Source organism: Rhipicephalus microplus, chromosome 6 (assembly GCF_043290135.1).
Source record: "Rhipicephalus microplus isolate Deutch F79 chromosome 6, USDA_Rmic, whole genome shotgun sequence".
NCBI classification, from domain to species: domain Eukaryota; kingdom Metazoa; phylum Arthropoda; class Arachnida; order Ixodida; family Ixodidae; genus Rhipicephalus; species Rhipicephalus microplus.
Genome location: NC_134705.1, coordinates 122589219 through 122609182, shown reverse-complemented (window position 1 = coordinate 122609182; position 19964 = coordinate 122589219). Strand labels below are relative to the sequence as shown.

Sequence of the window (19964 nt, the reverse complement as noted above, 5' to 3'; positions counted from 1 at the left end):
TATGCCTTACGCTCCCATTTGTCGGGTATGCAATCCCTTTTCATCCGGATGCCAGCTCATATGGCAGATGAACTGTGCCGCATACAACAGAAATGATTCTCTCGAGAAGCTACGGTGCCATTACATGCTACCATGTTGTGATTGATACAAATGTAAAAGTTAGTGTTAAAGTATTTGGACATCCCTACTAGTATACCATTAAAATTTAAACAAAAGTAGAATGGTAGACTACGTCGTAGTAGTACAATACGACAGGAGAAACGGATGTTTTAGGCCACAGTCTCAAATAACGCTGGCACACTCTAGTCGTGGCGCACTACTGTAATGTTTCTTCCCAAAACACAAGCCTGCACTGTACTCAATAGGCCAGTCCAAGCTTCATGGACCACACCTGCTTTATCCTTCTGCGAGGGCGGGGCAGGATGTTGAAAACATAATAAACGCCACAAGCCAGTGGAGAACAAAAAAGAAGTAAAACACGTTTGATCATGGGATACGCTGCCATCACCACGGAGTGCGTGCGTGTTCGCGTCGGCTCCAGTTGTCTCGAATGTTTTCATGGTTTTGTCTGTGACCAGCTACTCAAACTTTTCACAAAAGAACTTTTGATGTTCTCCGGACTCACGGGACATCTTGTTTGCTGGTGAGACGTTTTATATACCAAAAGCCACCCTGTACTGCACACCCACCACGCCCCTGTCGTGTTGAGCCTAGGCATGCTCGCCGGTCGTCTCACCTAAGACTGCGCCGGCCGCGCCTCGGCGCGAGGCATCTGCATCTCTCACCAGCGTGAGCCCGCACCTTCGTCTTCACTATGGAGATACAGTTTGCTGGCCAGGATATTTCACCGGAAGACGTGACCACCGAGTCTGGCTGGCTCACTGCTTGATCGCGCCGCTCACCACGCGACGCTGACAACTTGACCCCAACCGACGAATCATCTCCAGCTCCAAGTAACAAGCCGCGGTCTCAAGCGAGACAGCGTGTGAAAGCTCAAGTTTTAAAGGCGGGCCGCATGCCATCGCTTCCAATGGACGACATCAAGATTGTTATTCGCCCCAATGGTGCCCTTGATATAGCCAAGGTAGGCAGTCCCGTGGTGACTGCAGCCATTCTCCAAGCAGCCGAACTCACCGATAAAGAAAAGATAAAAGATACCGTCTGCTCAAATATACAACAAAACATTGTTGTCGTCAGCACACATGACCTGGACCATGCAGACCGGTACGTCCACATTGGTTCCATCCAAGTGAATGGTGTCACCCACGACGTGAATGCCTACGAAACCGCATCTGAACACACGACCAAGGGGGCAACCGTGGGATCCCACTCACGGAGATCTCCGGGAAGATCCACAACAATGTCTTCACTGGTCGAAACCCGACGGCCCTAGCAGCCAGGCATATCGCCTCCACTACAAAGGAGGTTATCGCCTTTGACAGCCAGGACGTGCCTTATCAGGTCCGCTACGGGCCCACGTTACTCCCAAGTTCACTCTATCGGAAGCAGATTGACATTTTCTACCAGTGTGGGCGTCTAGGACAACGCATGGGCGTTCATCCCTACCCCAAAAACAAGATTTGCCGAGGCTGTGGTGCACGCAACCCTTCCATCGATCATGACTGTGATCCTAAATGCTCTCTCTGTGGCGGCCCTCATCTTACTGCTGAAAAAAAGTTGTCCTGCTCGTTATAAGACTGCATGTGTTATTCGTAAGCGCATTGGGGAGCGGCGGGCCAACAGCCAAGCTATCGATCAAGACGCCGGCCTTTCTACCCTCGACACCAGAGCCAGATCTCGTTGCCGCAACCTGGACAAAGAAAGGCGACCCCCTCCAGAACTCCAGCTCGGTCCATGCAACAACGCTCAAGATCCCGGTCCGCATCAGGATCAGGCAGGAAATCTACCAACAATACCAAGGTGAGCTTCGCAAAAATCCTCAAGGGCACCTCGCGAAAGGGTCGTAACGCAAACGACACACAAGCTACCGCCCATCCCCATTTGCCAGACAACCCAGAAATAGCTCAACTCAAGCGCGAGAACGCGTACCTACGCGACCTCTTAAGAAAACTGACGCAGGAGGTTAAAGCCATCAAACAAACTCAGACACCAACTCCCACACCTACCGCTATGGACACCCCTACCCACAGTCAGGAGGTCTCTTTGACCCCTGCCCCCAAAAGGAGAGCTCTGCTGAATGGAGCCATGGGCAAAGCCCGCTCTAAGGTTAAGTACATGGTCATCGTGCTGCAAACGACTATGAGTACTTTCCAACAGGCACTCGACAGCATCCAGCACGCTCTCACGGGCATTGTTCAACGAGTGACGAACTTAGAAAATCATATTCTTACGCCTTCTAGCCAAGCTGCGCCTGTCTGCGACCCTTCTGGGACGCCGATGGCGACATCCCCTGTTTCCTACATTGGCCAACACTAAACATGGCACCCTCGTTTGGCACTGGAACTGCCGAGGATTTAACCAGAAACGATTGGTCCTTAATCAATACCTACGTGAACGTAGCCGCCACCCGGAAGCTATTTTACTTCAAGAAACGAACAATGCCCCTATTACACTCCCCTATTATCAAACATTCCAAACAGCTCACCCACGTCGCCGAGTTTCCATCATAGTATGGCGTCGCATCCCCGTTAGTGAACATGATCTCCATAGCCCTCTGCACTGAACTCTTGTTCCTCGAAATAATTTCCGAACTGTAAAAGGAAAGAATGCATCTTTTTGTAAACGTTTACAATAGCCCCAAGAACAAAGCGAAGTGTCGATTCCTCACTCTTTTTAAGAAGGTCCTCCATGTTGTTCGAACGCACCCTCTCTTTATCGGCGGTGACTTTAACCTTGCCCATACTGGTTGGGGCTACGTTCGCACGGAAGCTGCAGCTCGCAACCTCTGGCAAGAATACCATGACTTAGGCCTCACCCTTATCACAGACCCATATTTTCCCACAAGCGTTGGTACCTCCACTACCCGGTACTCTACTCCAAACCTCACATTTACCTACCACATCAGCAATGCACACTGGACTAACACCCAACAGGACCTAGGGAGCGACCATTACCTCATCGCAATCTCTCTACCTCATCGCGTTGCTGCGCTTGCCCCCACCAAAGAGTTCACTATTGCCGACTGGAATGCATTTCGTAAGCTACGCAGGGGTGTCACATCAACGGAGCGCATCACTGATATTGACACTTGGACGCAAGCGCTACGCACTGACGTTCAGACAGCCACTTGGGTGATAACCACAGATTCCCCGGTTGAGCGCATGAGTAGCCACCTATCCCACCTTTTGGAGGCTAAGGCCTCTATCATAGCTCGGTGGAAGGGGCAGCGCCTAAACCGTCACCTTAGATACAAGATCTCTAAACTCAAGACAGCCATAAAGGAGCACTTTCAAACGTTCAGCCGGAAACAGTGGACTCAGCTGTGTAACACGATGAACAGGCACCTTCACTACCCATCCTCGTGGAAACTCTTGAAACAGCTACTCGATGCTACCAACACCCTAACTTCCCAACAGGATAGGCTGCAGAAACTCCTGTATACGGAGACCCTTAAGCAAGGCCAGCAAAATCTGCTTGATTATCTCTGCACTAGGTACATCTCTAGGGGACAAGCCAGTCTACACAGCAATTACGTTCATAACCGCAACCCCACACTAGACGCAGAATATAGCACATCCAAAATACATGCTGCCCTTTGTAAGCTCAATGAACGCTATGCTCCCGGCCCGGACGGGGTCACAAACAGAACACTTCGCAATCTAGATGACGAATCCGTGTTCCATCTGACTAACTACAGCAACGATTGCTGGCGCAATGGCACCCTTCCGCCTTCCTCGAAAACTGCGAAAGTCAATTTAATGCCGAATCCCGGCAAACCATCTAGCCCAACAACCTACGACCCATTTCCCTCACTTTATGTTTGGGCAAGGTTATGGAACATGCCTTCCTGGCACACGTAATCACTTACCTCAAAAACAGCTCTATCGATCCCAACACCAGCATTGGATTTCGACCTCACCTGTCGTCACAAGACGCTATGCTGCGACTTAAGCACCAAGATCTGAACGATCTCTCCCTTAACACCAAAGCTATTCTCGGACTTGATCTTAGTCAAGTTTTTGACAACATTTCCCATGCTGCTATTCTCGAACAAGTTTGTCTCCTCCACCTGAGAGTGCGAGCCTACAATTACATTCGTGACTTCCTCTCCAACAAAACAGCCACCCTTTCGCTCGGAGATTTACGATCAGCCCAGATTCCCCTTGGCAGTGTAGGCACCCCGCAAGGGACAATCATCGCTACCATGCTCTTTAACTTAGTCATGCTTGGCTTTGCACAGCAATGACAACAGGTCGACAACATCCACTATACTATCTAAGCCGACGATATCACCATCTGGGCGTGCCAAGGTAGTAGTGATGGTCAAGTGGAGACAGCCCTGCAGACGGCGATTGACACAGTTGAGGCCTATCTCCGAAGAACCAGACTGCTCTGTTCACCGAATAAATCGGATCTGCTTCTTTACAAGCCCATTCAGAGGGGACGTCCCTCCAAACACCTAATTGAGGAAAGACCCTGTGACACCATCAACCTTCACCTTCAAAATGGCAGCCTCATCCCGCACGTCCCTAGTATCCGGGTCCGCAGTCTCACTATAACAGCCAATGGCTCTAACGGCTTGGCTCTCAGCAAGATCTCCGCTCAATCTCACAACACCTTACGTCTTCTCAAACGTATATCCAACCGAAGAAGTGTTCTCAAATAAGAGAGCCTTCTCCATTTCGTGCAGTTTTTGTCCTGTGTCATATCATCTAAGTTGCTGCTTATCTGAACAGGTATCATAGAGAACAAAACAAGCTCAATACCCTCATACTAAAGGTCTACAAGCTAGCACTTGGACTCCCGCACTACACCAGCACTGAGCTTTTCAATCAACTGGGAGTTCACAACACCCTCTCAGAACTTATCGAAGCCGAACAACGCAGTCAACTAGAACGACTCACACGCACTGAAACGGGACGTTCTATTCTCTCCACGCTTGGTTTCACGTATCATCAGCAACATGGCCCGAAACAATCAATTCCGCATAACATTCGCAGCTGGATCCACGCGGATCCCATCCCTAGAAACATGCATCCTAAGTACAACAGAGCCCGGAGCCAAGCTCGCGCTAGAGCCATTACAAAACTCCTTTCCCATGAACCTGGCGCCACATTTGTGGACACACCTCAGTATCTTCAAGGCACACGTTTTGTAGCTTTCGCTACACGCAACGTAGTCCTACGCCATGAGACCAGCGTCACTACTTCCTCTGCCGAGACAGCTGAAGAGGTGGGCATCGCCCTGGCAACTCTAGATCCCACCTGTGACACCATCGAATGCGACTCTCGGTAAGCCGTCACTAACTACAGCAAAGGCCGCATTTCTCTTCAAGCGCTTCCAATCCTCTGCCAGGCACCACACTCCAAAGAAAACATGATCACCCTGACATGGATCCCCGCTAACGCGGGCCCAGTCCACCCACGCCTCCCCAACCTCAACGAGGTCACCCACTCCTTTGCGCGAGGCCTTGTCAACCGCGCGGGAGCTACTAGAGACGAGATGGACACCAGGGACAACCTCACTACCTACAATGATCTATTTAGGAACTTTTACCTCAGACGCCGAACCTTTCCCCCAGCTCACTCCAAGCTCAACCGGTACAGGCCACCACTTTCCGTCTTCTTCAAACAAACACGTATGCCTCACCTGCCCGCTTTCGCCTTATATTCCCGGACGTGTACACAACCTCCCACTGCCGGTGCGGCGGCACTCACCTGGCTACGCTTCCGCACAGGCTGTGTGATTGCCCGGCACAGTACAGACACATTAACGCCACGACCCTTTCGTCGAAGCTCCTTGAGGCTCTGCGGAGCCCCGCTCTTAACGACCAAACCTGGACGACCCAGCACGCCCGTGAGGCAGCGTCGAGGCAAATCCTTGACGTCGCCTTATGAGAGGCTTAGGCCCCGCCACCTACACCTGCTGGTTTCTTATAATAAAGTTTATTCCTTCTCCTCCTCCTCCCACGTCGATCATGACGTTACGATGTCTTCTGGCCGAGTTCTTTCACACCAGTTGTCTTCTTAGCGTCCAGAGCAATCTTCGACAAACAGCGAAAAAACGGACAAAGGACAAGAAATTAAGCAAGGACAAGCGCTGTCTTCGTAATAATCAGTGATGTAAAAAAATGCGCATACATATATTTCAACACAGTCCCTGACCTTAGCTCGTAGGAAAAATTGCGCAACAGTCCTTAATACATTAAACAGAAAGCGCTTTATGTCAGACATGACGAAGAACGTGGTAAAGTGATGTTCAAAATGCCCAAAAATTGCACAAGAAATGGTAAAAAGTAACGGAACCTTAGTCCGCCCCAGTGGTATAATTTTCTTTGTGGGAGGCCCGCTGAACTGCTCACTCAACCACCTTCTTCAATTCTTCACTGATAATTGAAGGCGGATCCCAAACAAGCCCAATCTCAAATTTTTGCTTACGGCAGCAATCGATGCACAGCGGCACCCTTTGTCGATGCGTTTGCAACTGATGTGTGAGACCTTTTATTGCGACAGCAATTATATGGACACTCTTGGCTACATCTCACCGCGGGCGTCGGCGCCAGCGTCGCTGTCATACACTGTGTGTATAAATATATATATATATATATATATATATATATATATATATTTATATATATATATATATATATATATATCATCAGCAACAACCGAGTCGTCATAATATATATATATATATATATATATATATATATTACCTCGTTACACCCGAGTCGTCATAATATATATATATATATATATATATATATATATATATATATATATATATATATATATATATATTATGACGACTCGGTTGTAACGAGGTTTATTGGTCGTGAACTCGGGAACGAACAAGCGCAACGGACCCGAAAAAGAAATGCACGTTCCAATAAGATGATGATTATCAGCCAGAACATATGATGATGATTGACTGCTGTTCACATGAGGATGAAGCGCATAATAGATGCCTACACTGATCCCCCCCGCCCCCGTGTGAGCGGCCAGCCTGGCCGCTGTGGGTGGGTAGTCAGGGTTATGAGGAACGTCGTGTGAAAAACTTCATGCGGTAAACGTGTACAATTTCGGTGCTGCGGTAACGGCGGTCAGTTGGCACGACAAGAGGCGTCACACGATAGTTGACAGGTGAAGTCTGCTCTAAAACAACATATGGTCCGATGAATCGAGGCTGGAACTTGTCGCAGAGACCAGGTGTGCGAATTGGTGTCAATAGCAGCACCTCGTCACCCGGTCGGAATGATACCACACGATGACAGGTGTCGTAAACGGCCTTCCTTGCTTGTTGCGTAGCTTCCGTGTTCATACGAGCGCGCTGGCGGCACTGGGCGAGGCGAGAAATATATTCTTCGCAAGAAGATGGTGATGGAGGGCCATTGCTGGTGAAGAAGGAAACATTGATAAAGAAAGTAGGTGAACGTCCGTAAACGAGATAAAACGGTGAGTGGCCGGTTGTGCGCTGAACAGCGGTGTTGTAGGCGAAAGTGAGGAACGGTAGAAGTTTATCCCAGTTTCTGTGATCCGGTTGAATGTATACGGCGATCATGTCGGCAAGGGTTCGATGAAATATCTCGGTCAGACCGTTTGTTTGAGGATGGTAGCTAGACGCCATCTTGTGTGTGGTACCAGAAACGCGAAGAACTTCACCTAAAAGCTGTGATAAGAACACCTTTCCACGGTCACTTAGAAGTACACGAGGAGCACCATGACGTAGTATTATGGTCTTAAGGACGAAGTCAGAAACTTCCGACGCTGAACCAGTAGCTACTGAAGTTGTCTTGGCGTAGCGTGTCATGTGGTCTACGGCGGTGACTATCCATCTATTTCCAGCACCAATAACAGGAAGGGGCCCATAAAGATCAACACCGACGACCTCGAAAGGTGTCGTAGGGCACGTCATTGGCTGCAACTGACCAGCCGGGGGAGATGTCGGAAGTTTGCGAAGTTGGCACGGAGAGCAGGAATTCACGTACTTTGCTACGCTGGTAGAAATCCCAGGCCAATAAAAGCGGCTTCGAATGCGGTCGTAGGTTTTCTGAAAGCCTAGGGGGCCAGCAGTCAAATCGTCATGAAAGGCGTTAAGTACATGATGTTGAAGAGCGCGTGGCAGAACAGGTAACCAGCGTTGGCCGTCAGGATGATATATGTGACGATACAGCACACCGTCCTGAAATTTGAAGTGCTCGAGTTGTCGACGAAGGCGTGCATTGGGTGGACGCGTAGCTCCTGAGAGGTGGTCTATAATGCGCCGACAATACGGGTCAGCCTGCTGGCGAGAACTGAAGGGTTGTTCATCGTCGATTGGCGGTTGGTACAGCGAGGCGAGCAAGGCAACAGAAGTGGCAGTCACGTCCGCACTGGTGTCGTTGGAGGTGATAGCTGGAGTGTCGAACGACGCCGTAGGTAGTGGGCAACGAGAAAGAGCGTCGGCGTCTTGATGTTTTTTGCCCGAATTATAAATAATCTCAAACTGATACTCCTGTAGGCGTAAAATCGAACAACCCAAGCGTCCGGACAAGTTCTTCATTGTAGAAAGCCAGCATAAGGCGTGGTGGTCCGTTACGATGGTGAATTGGCGGCCGTACAGGTAAGGACGGAACTTTTGTATGGACCAAACCACAGCGAGGCACTCCTGCTCAGTGATGGTATAGTTTTTTTCGGTAAGCACTCGGCTAGCATATGCGATGGCCCTTTCCCGTCCAGAGTTAACGCGTTGGAGGAGAACAGCACCTATACCGCAACCGCTGGCGTCGGTATGCAGGAGTGTTGGGGCGGTGTCATCAAAATGGCAGAGTACAGGCTCTGACGTCAAAGCTTTCTTCAATAGGTGAAACGCCGACTGACATTCCTCGGACCACACAAAGGGTGCATTAGATGCAAGTAGTTTGTGAAGTGGCGCAGCTATTGAAGCAAAATTTTGTATGAAGCGACGAAAATATGATGCGAGGCCAAGAAAACTTCGCAAATCCTTAAGTCTTGTGGGGCATGGAAATCGAAGGACGGCAGCGATCTTTTCGGGGTCAGGGCGAATACCATCCTTGCTGACGACATGACCGAGAACCTTGATGGATTTGGTGGCGAAACGGCACTTCTTAGTGTTGAGCTGCAGACCCGCACCGGCGAGGCATGTTAGGACGTCATCCATGTGCCTCAGGTGCTGAGAAAACGTTGATGAAAAGATGATAATGTCATCAAGGTAGCATAGACATGTCTTCCATTTCAGACCACGCAGGACGGTGTCGATCATGCGTTCAAACGTCGCGGGCGCATTGCAGAGCCCGAAAGGCATCACGTTAAATTCGTATAGGCTATCGGGGGTTGCAAATGCCGTTTTTTCTTTGTCGTCATCGTGCATGGGAATTTACAATACCCCGAACGCAAATCAAGCCTTGAAAAGTATCCGGCGCCTTGCAGTGAATCAAGGGCGTCGTCGATGCGTGGCATCGGGTATACGTCCTTGCGCGTGATGTTGTTAAGTGCACGGTAATCAACGCAAAAGCGCAAGGAGCCATCTTTTTTCGTACCAAAACAACAGGGGATGACCAAGGGCTAGTTGATGGACGATTTAATTCTCGTTGGAGCATGTCAGCGACGTTTTCCTCGATGATTTTTCGCTCAGCGAGAGACACGCGGTACGGGCGGCGATGTACAATAGATGTTCCCTCCGTCTGAATGCGATGCGCTGCAGGGGTAGTTCGGCCCAACGTTGAGGAGCAGGTGTCGAAAGAATCGGCGTGTTTCGTTAATAACGCAAGCAACTGCTGCGCCTGGATAGCTGTTAAGTCGTCACTGATAAGAGCTGTGATGGGAGAGGATAAGGCAGGCTTACTCGTAGAACGGTCGTTGGTAGAGGCAGGTTTAAGTGGCGTGACGCTGACACGCTCAGCATCCACAGCACAGGCTACTGCAGTGCCCTCTGGCAGGAGAACTTTCTCTGGCGTTTCATTCGTAGAAATGACGAGCGCGGAGCCATGGTGAAAGCGTACGACACCTGATGCCTTTTGCGACGCAAGTCGACGAATGGGACACCAAGACGTCACCGTGGTCGATGTCCTCAGAGATCAGAGTCACAATTCGTTCTTGATGTGGCGGTAGTTCGAGATCTTCGCGAGCGAACAGGCGTAGTGGCTTGAACGGCGTGGGCTTGAACGGTAAGTGTTCCGCGTCTCAGTCGACGCGGGCGGAGATGGAGACCGCTGCTGTCCAGATGAATAACGCCGAGCGTAAGAATCCCCGCTGGAGAAGTCCCGTTCGTGCATGTCGTACTCGCGACGCTCGTCCTGCTGGCGCTTGCGGCAGAAGCGCGATATATGGCCACGATATCCACAGTAAAAGCATAGAGAGAGAGAGAGGAAACTTTATTAGAACTTGACCGGCAGCTTGATGTTGGTGGCCTCAGATGGCGGCGCTGAGTCCCTGAACTCGGGCGGCATCTTCGGCCTGCCGGACAGCCCAGAGCTGGTGGTTGAGCTCCGAGCTTCTGAGCGCCGCCTCCCAGCGGCGGCGTCGCCGACGGAGAAGGTCCCCCGGGGCTCCCGCAGACGGGACGGCGGCGGGAACGAGTGAGCTCGAGGCTTCCTGTTGCCTGGTATTGGCAGCCGCCATAGGGGCATCGCGAACGGCGGCCGTTTCTCGACCATTGTTATCGGCGCATTCCCAGAGCATGTGGCGCAGCGTTGCTCTGTGCCCGCATGCTTTACATAGATTGGTAATGTGTAAGTGCGGGTAGCAGTGGCCTAAGACGACAGGGCTGGGGTAAGAGTGGGTTTGTAGTAAGCGATAGCTTACGGCATCGTGTCTGTTTAATTTGTCATGCGGTGGCGGGAACTTTCGCCTTTCCAGTCTGTAGTGTTGCGTAATATCTCGGAACGTGATGAGACGATCACCCCACGACCATTGTGGTCTGTGTTGTCGCTGCGTGTCTGTCAAAGTGTCTCGATCCGGCACATCAGAAGCCCCGTTCTCGGGAGCGGAGGCGGCGGCCACGGAATGTGCCGCGGCTCGGCGAGTGAGACCTCGAGCCGCGGCGTGGGCCGCCTCGTTGCCTGGAAGCGGGACATCGGTGTGTGCCGGGGTCCAAAGGAGGAAGACTGTTAAATTTTGTTGTGGCGATCGCGACGCTGAGTCACCATCACCGCACATCTTAAGGATGCGGGCCGCTTCCCGCGAGACGCGGCCGCGCGCGAAGCCGCGGATTGCTGCCTGCGAGTCGCTGATTACGATCGTAGCGTTCGGCACCGTGGCGATTGCTAGGGCTATCGCGGCTTCTTCGGCCGCCTCCGTATGTCCCGTGGTCACCGTGGCACTCGCGAGGCATTTGCCCGCACGGTCAACGACCGCAGCGGCGTGTGCGTGTCTCCCGTCCCCATATCTCGCGGCATCTACGTACACAACTTCGTCGCTAGTGCCGTACTTCTTTTGAAGGTCACTAGCTCGCTGGTTACGGTGCCCGACGTGGTGCGTCGGGTGCATATTCTTAGGAAGCGGCGGAACAATTAGGCGGTCGAAAACCGAGGCAGGAACATCCGCTTTTTCTCCCTGCTGAGTGTGGTACCGGATGCCAAGTGACTCGAGGATGTGTCGACCCGTCTTAGACCCCGACAAGCGTTCGTTTTGCGAAACGACATGGGCCTCAATTAACTCGTCGAGTGAGTTGTGCAGTCCAAGTTCTAGTAACTTTTCAGTGCTCGCATTCAGTGGAACTCCAATTGCTCTCTTGAAAGCCTTTCGTATTATACATTCGATCTTGTTTTTTTCTGAGCCTAGCAATTTGAGGTAGGGGGCAACGTATGTTATACGGCTTATTGCGTACGCCTGCACTTGACGGATCGCGCAGTGTTCGCGCATACCAGTACGTCTGTTCGTGATACGACGTAGGAGTCGGATCGTGTCGTCTACCGAACGACGTAGTCTTCGCACCGTCTCACCATTATGGCCGTTTGCCTGCAGGTGTAACCCCAGAATTCTAATTTTGTCTACGTGTGGAATGGGAGTGCCATCTGCCAATAGAACGCTTATTTTGTAGCACTCCCTTTCCTCGTCGCGCGGGGTTTTGCGACCTCTACTTGTAGGTTTGTAGATTGGAAGTTCCGACTCGGTTGCCGAGCATTCGAGGCCCGTTCCTCGCAAGTACTCCTGAACTTCGTCTACACCTGCCTGGAGCGTACGCTCGACGTGACCATCACAACCTCCGCCGGGAACCCAGAGGGTGATGTCATCCGCGTAGATACTGTGATACAATCCTTGTATGCCTAATAATTTCTCGGGTAGCCCCAATAGAACTCAATTAAAGAGTAATGGCGAAATTACGGAGCCTTGTGGCGTGCCCCTCGAGCCCATCTCAAATTCTTGCAGTTCCACATCTCCAACGACGACGCGTACGCGTCTGCCGGCAAGGAAGTCACGTATGTAATTATATGTTTTTTGTCCTAGTCCTAATGTTTGAACACTGTTTAAAATTGCTTCGTGTTTAACGCTGTCGAAGGCCTTTTTAATATCTAGGCCAAGGATCGCCTTGGTTGAGCTGGTAATGTCATCAACAATGTGGTGCTTCAGCTGAAGCAACGCGTCTTGTGTGGAGAGATTGCGGCGGAATCCTAGCATGGTGTGCGGAAATACATCGCGGACTTCGAGAAAATCAGTCAGGCGTTTGAGGACTGCGTGCTCCAGAACTTTTCCTACACAAGACGTGAGCGAAATTGGCCTTAGATTATCAAGCGCAACCTGCTTGCCCGGTTTAGGAATCATGATAACTCGAGCTCTTTTCCACGCTTCAGGAAGGTAACCGCGTTGCCAGCACTTGTTGATATAAGTCACAAATCGGGAGATTGACTCGTCATCTAAGTTGCGGAGAGCCTTGTTCGAAACCCGGTCCAGGCCGGGCGCCGATCGGGTGTTTAGTTCAAAAAGGACTGCCCGAATTTCCGCTTCGCTAAATTCGGCGTCTAGTTGCTCATTAGCAACGCCGTCATAATCTGGGTGTTGGACGCTCTCTGCCGACTTAAAGTAACGGTCACGTATTGCACCGAGCAGGTCATCGCCTTTATGATCGTTCACAAGTCTCCGAGTTTTATAGCCTTGTGCGGCACGAGTATCTTCCGGATCCAATAGGTGCCGGAAAAGGCGCCAAGCACTCGCCCTGCGCATCTGTCGCTCGAGGCCGTTGCACAGGTCTTCCCATTGTGACCTACAGACTTGGAACGCATGTTCCTCCATTTCTCTGTCTAACCGTGCTATGCGTTTCCTCAACGCCCGGTTATGTCTTTGGCGTTTCCACCTCTTGAGTAGGGCTTGCTTTGTTTCCCACATGTGTAGGAGCCTGCTGTCGATTACTTCGAGCTTCGCTTCGGGCGGGATGTGGCACGTTACCGCGTCTACGTCCCGATTGAGCGTCGCGGTCCACTCGTCTATATCCGTGATCGGCTCGTCGCCCCGCCCGCCTTCTGCTCTCTTTTTGCGGAACGCGTCCCACTGCACTAATTTGAGTTTACGACCTGTGCTTTCAGAGTATGTTCTACGAACGCTCGGGCCCGTGTCTATCGTAATCTCTATCAGAGAGTGGTCACTCCCTAAGTCCTCCTGCGTGTTTTGCCAAGACGCCGCTGTGGCATTCGACACGAACGCGAGGTCCGGTAGCGTGTCTGCGCTCACGCTGTTACCCCGGCGCGTCGGATCGGCGGGGTTCGCGATCAGTTCAAGCCGTTGGTCTTGCGAGTCTTCCCAAAGGTGTTTGCCCTTGAGCGTTTCACGCGTGTATCCCCAGGCCCCATGGGGCGCTTAAAATCACCCGCAACTAGCAGAGGTGCGCCGTTGGCGGCCGTGCTTGCTCTCCGGAGCATCTCCCCAAATCGGTGCTGTAGCGTGGGTTTACTGTAGACGTTAAGTACAAACAGGCCTCGGCCGCGCTTAGGAATTAATTCTACAAAAACATGCGGTATCCTTACGCACTCAAGTTCGCGCTGAGCCACCGGGATGTTACGTCTAACTAGCACGGCGGCGACCGGCGCCGGACGCGGCGGGGGCGACGGCAGCGACCGCGGTCGCGCCGACGACGAGAGCGGATCGCCCCGCCCTCGGCGACCCGCGGCCGCCCCCGGCGCCCCACCACGCACCGAGCGCTGTGTAGCACGTTTTTCTTTCCGCCTGTTGTCCGCCGCGGCCGCATTTATGGCTTTGTAACCAGCTAGTTTTGCCGGATAATTTGTTTCCTGCAAAGGGATAATGTCCGGTTTCGTCTCACGGCTTCGAATAAATTGCTCGAGATTTCCCCGCTTCCTCCTATATCCCCGGCAGTTCCACTGCCAGATCGTGTACTGTTGTTTGTGAGTGTTAGTGTGAGTGTGCGCGTGTCTAGCCATGGTGATGCTTGTGTTTAATTCAGCCCATCGCCGTCGAGGCGACTGGGGTGCGGCTGAATCTGCAGCACGGCGTCTGGCAGCGCGTTCTGCTGCTGCTGACTCTGTTGCTGTCTAGCGTAGGGCTTACTCACCGTTCTAATCGGTCTGCCCACAGATGGCGGGAGTCGCGCTTCAATGTTTTCTATGCACGCCGTGTGCGCGGTGAGCATTTGTGTCATTTGTTCAGAGAGCTTAGCTATCGCACTATTGAACATGTCATTCATCTGTGCCACCTGTTTAGCAAAACGTTCATCGAGGCTGGTCTCGATAGTATCGATTTGTTTCTGTAGCTTATCATAACGGCCAAATCGCTGTGTGGATTCGTGCCTGGCAGGATCTAGTGCTATCCTTTTCGCGATACACGGGCGGTCTTCGCGTCCGCCTGCCCTCTCTCCCGAACTGCTCTCGTCATCCGTGTCCATCCCCGCCGCCTCGGGTCTCGACGGAGTCGAAGACCGAGGCGTCGGTGGTGGCGGCGCCGTCGACTGTTGCTGCGGTTGTTGCATTCGTGGAGCCTCTCCTTTCAATTTAGAATTTTCCGCTCTAAGGGCGGCGTTCTCGCGTTTCAGCTCTGAAATTATCGATTGTAATGGTCCTAGGCGTTGTTCTAGCGCTCGCTCTACCGCTAGCTTGAGCTCGTTCCCACCGCCGCCACCGACGGCGGGACCGCCAGGACGTCCCGCCGAAACAACGCCGCCGGCGCGAAAGGCGGCTACATCCGCTCATCTCACCTGCTGCCATGTGCCCATGGGTCCTTGTTGTTGCGGCTGCCGCCACGTCTGATGCTGCTGACTTTGTTGGGTGCTTTGGTTGACAGCTGCGGCGCCCGAAACGGCGCCAACGCGCGTCTTCGGCATGCTTCTCGGCCTTGGCGTCCGGCTGCGAGAGCGGGACCGGGATTTACCGCCGCCGCCTCTCGCGTCTCGGCTTGTCGAGCGTCCTCTTCGGGTGGCGTTGGATGAATGACTGTCAAACGCCGGATAATGAATGTAGTAACCTCCGTTGCCTTCGGTGCTAATGCCGCTGTTGTAGATGCTGTCGGACGCTGCGGCCGCTTGCTCTTCTTCACGCCGCTTTCGCTCTAGGCGGCGACGCTTGACTATGTAAGGAGTCTTGTATCTCGCCTTGCAGACGCGGTCACCCGTGAGATGATCCTTGCCACACAGTTGACACCGCGGCTCGCAGCGATGGTCAGACGGTGGGTTACTGCTTCTGCAGCCACGGCAAATCTTGTCGGCAGGGTTGGGACACACGTCGGAGCGATGGTTCAGCCTCCCGCACGCGTAGCACACGTCGATGTGCTTTCTGTAGAGGGAGCATCTCACAAGCATAGGTCCATAGTATACGTGTCTGGGAACATGGAAACCGTCGAACAATACGATGATGTTGTCCGTGGTGCCCATTCGCTTGGCATGCAGCACGCCGGGGTTGCGCTGCGTCACTAGGTTGTTAACGATGTCCTCCGGGCTCTTGTCTTTGGAAATGTTCCTAATCAGGCCCTTGGAAGTGTTCTCCAGGGCGGCCTGATAGGCGTTCGCCTCGAACTCTCGGTTCCCGATGCAAAGCTTGCTGATGGCTCCGTAGCGTTTGGCTCTGTCCGCGGACGGAGTGCTGAGCACCACGACGTTCTGTTTAACGTTGAGGCAGATGCTGTCCTCTCTAGCCGCTTCTCTGCCGATACCTGCCGCGTTACGAAGGCAGCAGTAAATGCGATCTATCTTGTATTCAGCCCCGTTGAATCCGCCGCGGGGGCGCACAATGATCCTGTAGTCATCGGGCGGTAGCTCTGGCATTCGGCTCGCCTTAGCGAGGTGCTGCAAGTAACGAGCACACTTCTTTTTATTCTGCGCCGCTGTGGCAGTATCCGGGGCAATCCCTGTAGTCTCCGCGGCAGCCGCCTGTTGCTGCGTCTCCGTCGTCTGGTCTTGCGCTGACTCGGACGCGCCGTCGGCCTGTTTCGTTCTCTTTACGCTGCACCATCCTGCTCCCTCGCCGAAATCTTCCGGCCGAATGTCCTCTCCTTCTACCTCTACGAAATCCATTTAGCCCTGGCAAAGGCCTTGTACGCTGCCGTCGGGGATCGGGAGCTCCGAGAAGGTCCGGCGACACGTTAGGCTAGCAGGCCCCACCGCCGAAGCGGCCGGCCTATGGCGTCGTGCGCAGAGACGCTGGACTTGGCGTTCTTGCTTTCGTGGTGGAATAAAAGGCGCCAATAAGTGGCTAAAAAGTGGTCCCACCTGGCAAAACTTGGTGTCAGGGAAGTCCTTGAAACTGCCGCCGATCGATGGTGAGAAGCGTTTTCCACGATAAATTCGACAATCCACCAAAACATAGGAAAGTTGCGGAGCCGACGCGCAACACGTCCGCACTCCGTGGCCCCCTAGCGGTGTCCTCAAAAGCATAGAGAAATACAAAAAAGGTTAAGAGTGGACACTCCCGTAGACCCCAGCGGCCCAATCGACCCTAGCACACCTGGTGTTTGGTGAGAGCAAGTGGCGTGCGCTTCCTGTTTCGGTTTCACTGGCGCAAATTTTGAATTACTTTGCGTAACCGACGTTTGGCTATGACAAAAGTTCATGATTTCAGACCACTTTTCATCGCCCAAATGGATAGTTTTTGTAGGTCGTTTTGATTTAGCGAATCCGTTTTGTTTTGTTCAGTGGTTCGTGCGAATTGGTCGTGACGTGATTTTTATTTCGATTAAGTTATAATAAAAAGAGATGCAGGTAATGATAATTCACTACGGTGTTATTCATCGTGCTTGTGTTTTTCTTTTGGAACAAGTGATCAATGTATATATCAGTCAAAGAGACAGAGTATCCGCAATGTTTTATTCAAAAGCAAGGTAGAGTCTGAGAATATAAAAAGCACAATATGACACAGGTAGACAACAAATGCATCTCGCCTTACAAATAAATTCTAACAAATACAGAGAGAACACAGACAACGCACACATCGCTAGAGTTGGCAGAAGCCGAGAAGCTGGTGAAGTATGACCCACCGGGCCAGTGGGTAAGTAAGGATCTATGGCAAAAACACAGCGCACAATGCTGATGAAGAAGGAAGAAGTTGCGAATCACGCCTGGGGTTAACCGAAATAATGCATAGAAAAAAAGAGCGCACAGAAACCACGCGACACAATATAGCAGAAAGGCAAAGGTGCAGTGTGCTGGCTGTGCTTAAGAACAGCTAGTCCAAAATGAAAAAAAGCAGCCTTGATGCCTGCTTGTCCTCAGAAAGGTAGGGCATTTCAGCTTGCTCAATACGTGAAAGACAAACTTTATGCTACAACACTGGCAGGTCTTGTGGCTCTTCTTATGGGTCGCCTTCATCAAAAACTTAAGATCCCAAGTGATTTGCGTCTGGTTGTTGCTGTGACGCTCGCGAGCTAAAATTGATTGTAGTCATCACTTATCAAGAATTGTGGACCTTAATTGGTGCTATGTGAGCGGTATTACAGGGCTAATAAATAGCAGAAGGAAACCATTTTGGCTCATTATTTTTACAAAGGCTCTACATCGTACGTTATCACTCAGAAGTTATATAAAAATAAAATGGCAGCGTCCGCAGCACCATCAAACGCTACAAGTTTGGATATTCTTTTGAAAATTTTGATGGGCGAGATGAGGAGGTTGATGAGAAGCTAAAATACGAAAAGCGTGATAACGTGAACTGTGCCCACTTCATACTGTGTTCCTTACCCGCTAGAAGACATTTCAACAAGCGGTTTTGTTATCGATATATTACTTGAGCTGGAGAGATAAAGCATACACAGTGACCAAGCAAACCACAATAAAGGGTAAGTTCGCCCGTATTTGCTACAAAAATATAGACAGGATACCCAACATTCTCTTTAAGGTTATGCAAATCACTTCGAGCGAATACACAGTGTCTCTACTCCTCATAGCGGGTAACCTAAACAATGTATGCAACGAAGGAGTGGTAAGTCCAGTTGAACTGAATATAAGCATATAAGACCATAATGAGGTCTGCTGTAACGAAGTAATAACATAACAAAGCTATCGCAAGATTCGGCTCAACTCTAATACTTTAGTGTAAGCCCGCCGCTAATTGCTAACCTTTGAACTTGTCAAGCTGTATGCCTGAGATTGAAGACTGGAACCTAACCATATCTAATTTTTGGTTCACAAAACGCACATGCCAACATAAACGAACCCGGCAAAACATTTTCAGAAACTTCGCGCGACACCCAGCAGAGCAGAAATGAAAATCGCCAACACATGACAGATGGTGATACAAAACATAGCATACTTTCAGGTGATGTGCAGTGGCCTCAATCATGGCAAGAAAGTGAGATTGAAGTTGTTGTACGTATGCAAAAGCTGCTTCTGATGGCACAGTGAGATTCCCAAAAAGTTTGCTTGGGACGTGGTATGCTTTGAGCATTGTGAAATACTGGTGGGTCCGCTGTGCTGCTACTTTGGCTTGCAGATGTTTAATGGTTTGCTTGTACTTCATTGGGGGAGACATTGTCGCTGGCACACAGGAACGCACTGCAATAAACAAAAAATAAATGTAAAAGCGAAGAACAACTAATCCCATACGAGCACTTTCCTCGCTCTTTGAGACCCAAGGTGCAAACGTTCTGTGGTGCAAAGTTTTCGATTCCACTACCTAAAAACAAACCATTCACAATGTTGACAATGCACAAAAAAATGAAAATCACTGAGAGCCCATCCTTACATTTTGTAAGTGCACACGTGGTGTCCTTTTGAGGATAGTTTCCCCAGAATGTCCTAAACATAATATAGCACATTAAAAACAGCTGCAATAAAAGCATAGTCACCATTTTCTCTAGGGCACTCAGGCGTGGAGCTGTTGGCGGAGACATCTTCTGGAGGGTCTTGTGAAGCTTGTTCAGTGCCTCGGACAGTGCTGTCGGAACAATCTTGCGAGCGGCCTGCGGAAGTCTCTATATCAATCCACTCTGGTGTTGAAGTGAACATACAACTTACCGGTCACACAAGTTCCTTTTGTGACAGCTGAACGACTTGTTAAGGTTTTATCCGGCAAGACGAAGTCAGCAGAAATTCTTTCACTAGCTACAAGGGAGCTGCCACCTTCAGAGGTTAAAAAAAGAAATCGCGACACTGAACGCACCCTTCTCATCGGGGCACCTCAATGTGTGGAAGCCGCTTTTTGAAGCCTCTAACGCAGGTCCTGAAGAAATGAAATTACGACAATGTGTCAGTAAGAGGCTTAAAATAACACAAACTGAAGCTCATCCGCACCTTGCAGTGCAGCTTCTGCAGTCATGTCACAGTCACTATTTGAAGCGACGCTCGGAGAACGTGCATATATGTGCAGTTGGTACAAGTTACAAAGCTTGTAGCATGGGGAAACTTAAACAGCTCTTTCAAACGCATAAATTGGTCGAACGTGGAAGAAAAGAGAAGGCACCAACTAGGAAACA

The 19964-nt window shown here is 51.0% G+C and overlaps 1 long non-coding RNA gene across 1 annotated transcript; it reads right to left on the bottom strand.

The window, feature by feature from the left end:
- Positions 1-18495: 18495 nt before the first annotated feature.
- Positions 18496-19673, bottom strand: LOC142764919 (uncharacterized). Its single transcript, XR_012883962.1, has 3 exons — positions 19507-19673; positions 19338-19451; positions 18496-19044 (listed from the first exon to the last, which is right to left on the bottom strand). It is a non-coding gene; the product is annotated as an uncharacterized LOC142764919 (long non-coding RNA).
- Positions 19674-19964: the final 291 nt, after the last annotated feature.